The sequence below is a fragment of the Capsicum annuum genome, chromosome 6 (genome assembly GCF_002878395.1).
Source record: "Capsicum annuum cultivar UCD-10X-F1 chromosome 6, UCD10Xv1.1, whole genome shotgun sequence".
NCBI classification, from domain to species: domain Eukaryota; kingdom Viridiplantae; phylum Streptophyta; class Magnoliopsida; order Solanales; family Solanaceae; genus Capsicum; species Capsicum annuum.
Window position 1 is genome coordinate 222,252,452 of NC_061116.1, and position 6,051 is coordinate 222,258,502.

At 35.3% G+C, this 6,051-nt stretch overlaps 1 non-coding gene across 1 annotated transcript; it reads right to left on the minus strand.

Annotated features, from left to right (window-relative positions):
- Positions 1 to 3,273: 3,273 nt before the first annotated feature.
- TRNAV-AAC lies at positions 3,274 to 3,347 on the minus strand. Its single transcript has one exon. It is a non-coding gene; the product is annotated as a tRNA-Val (tRNA).
- Between the last annotated feature and the right edge of the window lie 2,704 nt (positions 3,348 to 6,051).

Consider the following 6,051-nt stretch of genomic DNA (forward strand, 5'->3'; position numbering starts at 1 on the left):
ATATATATATATATTTTTTTTAAAAAAGGACTTTGCTCATCTATTTCCAATAGTCATTAATCATTTAAGCAATGAATTCCCTTTTAAAGTAGTAATTCCATACAATTAAAATAAAAAGAAAAGAAAACTACTCTTAATAAATAACCATCAAATTACTATAAGTTTATTACACAAATGAAAAATAATAAGTACTCTATTTAATAAATAACCATCAAATTACTATAAGCTTATTACACAAATGAAAAACAACACTCTATTTAACTTATCATAATACATAATTGCCATAAACTCCTTACGTTTTTTAACTATATTAAACATTATTCCTCGCACATGCATGGAAGCTATTTATCATACGCAAATCATATTAGTTGAGTTTAACCACAGCATGTACATATGGTGAAAACAGTGAAATGTAAGACAGTTATGATTCCCTCCCTCCCTGTTTTAACGGTTTTTCAGTATAAAAGAAGCTCTCTTCAGTCTCATTAGTTCAACCATAGCATTTGAGAAGTACCATCTCTCTCTTTTTTCACTATCTTGAAGAAGAAAAAAGTACATTGTTCGAAGCTTGTTTTTGTCCATTGATTTTCAGCAGTGGGTGATCTTTAATTTGGTCTTTATCTTCCATTGATTTTCAGCAGTGAATAATCTTTGATCTTTGATCTTTCTTCTCCATTTTGTTCTTTGTTGAAGTAACTAAATTCGTTCGGTAACAGGTTCTTGATTGACAAAGTTGATACAATGGGAGTGGTGATTACTTTTACGGATGATCAAGTTCCGAGAGAGGATTTAATTCGTTGTACTGACTGCAAAGCCCAAATTTCATTCATCGAGGATCATCTTAAAACCGTACTGATTTTTCTTATTACTCTCTCTGCATCAGATTTGTCTTCCATTGTTGAATGTTCTGAGTTTTTCTTGCACAGCTTTCATCAATTTCAATTCTTTATGTACACCCAAAGTTGATACAGTGAGAGTGGTGTTTATGGTGTTTAGTGTTAAGCATGATTTTTTCTTGCAGATTTTCTTATCAATTTCAATTCTTTATGTGCATACTAAATGGTTACCGGCCTGGGTGTCATTTTCTTTGAAAACTCTGCACGTAGGATAATCTTGAATTCGTTTAATGAATTTTACTTAACTACATATTCGATTAGGGAAACTTTTCCCTGTTCTTTTATCTTTTGATGAATTTGCTTCCGAGTCCATAAAGATGATGTGTGTTTGATTCACTTACTTAATTTCAATAGCTATCTATCTGCTTCTGTTATATTTCTTGACTAAGCACATAGCAGTTTAATTTGATAACTGTTTTTTTGTCTGGTGCATTTTGCAGGTGAAAAATGGTAGAATAGGGATCTTTACAAACGTGTAAGTCTCATGATTTCATGAAAATTGAGTAGTATACATTATTCAACTGAACATTTTTCTGGGGTCTGAAGTATGTTTAGATAAAAGAGTATTATATATGACTGTGTTGTGTTATATATGCAGGTTTAATGTAGAGGTACAAGACATCCTCAAATTTTCTTTGCTTAGACGAGTAAATGGCATTACTGTAGCTGATGTTAGCTGTGGTCGATGCGGAATGCTGCTTGGGTTGAAACTTGTAAGATACTAAATTACCAAATTTCTTTTTCATGAACAAGAGGATTTGCAGTTCCTTTTCTGTTAACATAATTTATTCATTTCTCTAGATTGATGTGCCTCGTCCATCCTTGGATATTCGTGAAGGAAGATTCTTGATGAAGTTGTAAGTTTCTTACAGATATGAAAAAATTGCAACTGCAACCCTGTAGGTGATATGACTTGTAAGGTGTTGATACAAATAAGTGTTTTTTGTTGCAGGTTCAAGCTTGTTTATTTCAGTGATGATTCACTGTTTGTTAGTGAACATGGTGAAATTACTGATCTAGAAGATGGAGAGGTTGATATTGACCAGTTTCTTAATGAACAAATTGGAGGCGCTAATGTTGTACAGGTTCCTAATGAACGACTTGGAGAAGCTAATGTTGAACAGGTTCCTAATGAACAAGTTGGAGGCGCATATGTTGAACAGGTTCCTCTTGAACAAGTTGGAGGCGCATATGTTGAACAGGTTCCTATTGAACAGGTTGGAGGAGCATATGTTGAGCGGGTTCGTAATCCTGATGATCACGATGGAGGCTCTAGGGGACAGGTTCCAAATGAACAAGTTGCTGACGAACATGATGGTGTTGCTGATGCTGAGCAGGTTCCTAATGAACAAGTTGCTGATGAACATGATGGTGGTGCTATTACTGAGCAGGTTGCTAATGAACAGGATGGAGGTGCTGATGAACGGGATCCTAACTGAGATGTTGCTCAACTGACTGATGGAATGGACAAAATTGATCTGAATCTACCCATCTGAATCTCAACTATTGATGAAAATGCAGACATCGACAACCTGCTGTTCAAACTGATCAAACTGTAGGACCGGCTTATTACAAAAATAGTTCCTTTACTGAAAAACTAAGTACTTGATAGAATTTACATAGTTTTTGTTTCTGCTCGAAGTGAAGGGTGGTTTATCCCTTGTCGTTGAAAACTAAGTACTGTGAAGGGTGGTCTATCCCTTGTCTTTGGAAACTACGTACTGTGAAGGGTGGTTCATCCCTCGTCTTGAAAACTAAGTACTGTGAATGGTGGGTTTATCACTTGTCTTTGAAACAAAGTACTTGTTATGTGATTGAGGTTTATGGTGCTAGCTATTACTTTACCTAAATACTTCCTGTATTGCGGTAATCTTCTGAAAGTTTCTGCTGAAAGCGAAGGGTGTTTCCCATATCTTTGATAGTGCTTATTTATTTCCCTCTGTTATAGTCAACCGTTTCCTAAAAAGTTGTGTAACTCGTCTATCTGATTCATGTCAATTTCTTAGGATCCTTAGCATTTGCTGAAAGTCTAAAACCAATGAATTTGTTGTCTTCTGATTTCACACGTTGTGAAGTTTAGAGTTTGAGAGAAGAATATCCTGTCTATTTGAAGATTCATGTTAATGTTGAGCCCCAAGGAGTAGAGACAGCAGAAACTTGATTTCCAAAGGATCCGGCCTCCCAACAAGAGGACCCAGACTCCTTAAAGTTTCAGCACTGAATTTATTTTATCGCTGCCTAAAACAAACGCATAAGAGCGCTAATACAAATCCTGTAGTCCTGTTTGCCGTGAATTCGTAGTAAAATTTTCCTTTCACCAAAGTTGCAGCACCAGTCCAGTTACGCACATAACGAAAACTAATGAAAAGAGTTCAAATGGCTTCGCCCGGACTCGAACCGGAGACCTTCAGTGTGTTAGACTGACGTGATAACCAACTACACCACGAAACCTTGATACCTCTTCCAATCCTGAATTCAATTTGTCTTGATAGTTTGAGGAATTTACTCCCAATACTGCTTTTTTTATGCATGGGTTATCTTTACTTTTATTTTTGGTCAGTACTTCTATTTTACACATTATAGCTTTTACTCTTATATTTGTCAACCTGCTTTTGAAATAGTTGTTATTAAGCCAAGTGCCTAGTCGAAACAGTCTCGCTCACCCAATGAGGTAGGGTAAGGTCTACGTATACTCACTCTCCCTAGATCTCACTTGCGAGATCACATTGGATATTTTGTTGAATCACGAAAAAATTTCAAAGCACTGATACAGTGATGAAGACGTAAACCAATACTACAAAGACTTAACTGTTGAGACAGCTTCAAAAATTAAGAACAAAAGGAAATAGGAGCCTGGTGACTGAAATGTGATCGTCATGCTACTTCATGTTTTGTGGACATATCTGAGTGAATATTGAGGCAATTTAGTGCAGTTTCTCCTAGGCTATAATGTGATAGTTTAATTAACTAAGTTTTTGTTAGAGTTGCCTCACATTATTTGTCTCTCTGCTGACTATGCCTTCCAACTTGGTTCTTGGCAGTTGCCCAATTGTAGGAAAGTTGAGCAGATCATGTGCCGATTATGCAGTTACTGGTCACCAGTTTTTCCTGGAAGTGCAGCCTATTTCTCAGGAGCATTTTCTGTATGTTGGTGATATATATTTTTTCTGTAACTACTTTGAGGCAGTATCTTTTCTTGTACTGAAGATTAAAATCTTCTTTATCCTCATTCCTTCATATTTTGAATTCTTGAGGATTTGATTGTACGCTACCTTCCATATAGTGAGCTCGTCGTTGTCCGTGGTTTTTCCCAACTTGGGTTTCCATGTTAAATTTGTGTGTCATCTATTTTATTTTCAAATTTCTTTCTTGATTTTATATGTGTGTTGTTCCTTGATGTAAGTGAGTTTCTGACAAGTGATATCAGAGACAGGTTCAAGGATGTCTACTGTAACCAAGTTTGATATTGAGAAATTTGACGGAAAAATTAACTTTAGTATCTGGAAGATCCAGATGAAGGTTGTTCTCACACACAACAGTTTGAAGAAGACTTTAGATGGCAAGTTCGGATTGTTATACGTGCTCTTTGTGTGTGTAAAGACTTGATTTATGTCTCTCTTTTATTTATAATGTCAAAAGAGAATCAACGATGTCTTAGAAATATAAACCATAGGTCGTTATGCGTTTTTCCATAAAATATTGATTGTGATTTAGATGTATGAATTTTCATTAATGTCGCCTTAATTGAGATTTAGGATTTTCTTGCTTGAAAAGTTAAGCTTTATTTTCTTTTGTTATATGGATTAGTATCTATGTTTGTTCAATTTTAGAAGTCATGAGTGTTTTCCTTGTTGCTTCATCCCTTTACTTTCGCAAGCTTATGTTGTTTGTTTCTTGTATTAATTCATTGAATATGGCCTTCTTCCTTTTACCTTTATTCATTCTTGTATGAACATAAAGCATGAGGCATGTAAGTGGGTGTCTTTGCTTTGCATTTTATTTGTTGACTCTCATTCTTGTGCAAGTGTGCTTATCATTGTCATTCAAAAATTGGTTCTTGATATTTTCTTTTGCTTTGAAATATGTCACTTTTATGCCTTGAACGTATATTAATTTCTTTATCTTTTCTTTGCATGCAAAAAATGTCTTGAGTCCAAATGGACTCCTCTCCTCTTGCATTTCATAATGGGTAAATGAGGTTCACCCCTTCGAGTCAAGTTCGAAGTTTAAACCCAAGGTACACTACATGGGTACGGGTGCTAGAAGATAGACGAAGAAGGAAAATGGGTCAAAACCCATTGATGAGGTTACTAAGAGACTTGAAAAGTCTCAATTTTTATTCATTTAGTCATTTATTTATTCATTCATTTCGGCCTCGAAGCCAAAGTTGTATTTAATACAGGTGGAGCAAGACTCGAGCCAAAGGCTCGAAAAATAGTTTAGGACAGGTGAAATGGGTCGAAAGCCCAACTAGACTAGGACGGCTCTCGTTGATTTGGGCCCAATGGCCTAAATCCTTTACTTTCTCCTCCCTTTCCGTTTTATGTGTTTATTTGTTTATTAGTTTTGTTTAGACTTAGTTAAAATCCCTACTAAGTCGCCTAAATCTATTTTACACGTCCTTTTTTTGAAAAAAATCAAATCACTATTTCAACAAATTAATCTTTTCGAAGTTAATCAAAAGAAGATTTTCAAACAGTCCGGATAACCGCAAGTTAGCGGACGTTTTAGGTGCCTAACACCTTCCTAAAACGTTAATAGGAACCGCTTATCTAGAATCTCTAATTTAAAACGATTTTCCTGTTTTGAATCGTTTGAAGTAACTTTTATAAAGGTTTCTTAATTCCTTTTCAAAATTAAGTGGCGATTCTCAAAAAGTCAAAATTTCGTCAAAACAGTCAGGGCTACACACGAAGTCAATATGATAATTGTGTGTATTTTCAAAAGTCTTCAAATGGTTCATTCATTTACTTATTATTATATGTGGATGACATGTTGATTGCTTCAAAAGACATGTCTTTGATCGAGAAGCTTAAATCTCAACTAAATAATGATTTTGAAATGAAGGACCTTGGTGCAGCAAAGAAGATTCTGGGAATGGAGATTTGTAGAGAACGACAAGCTGGAAAGCTATACTTGTCTCAGAAAACATATG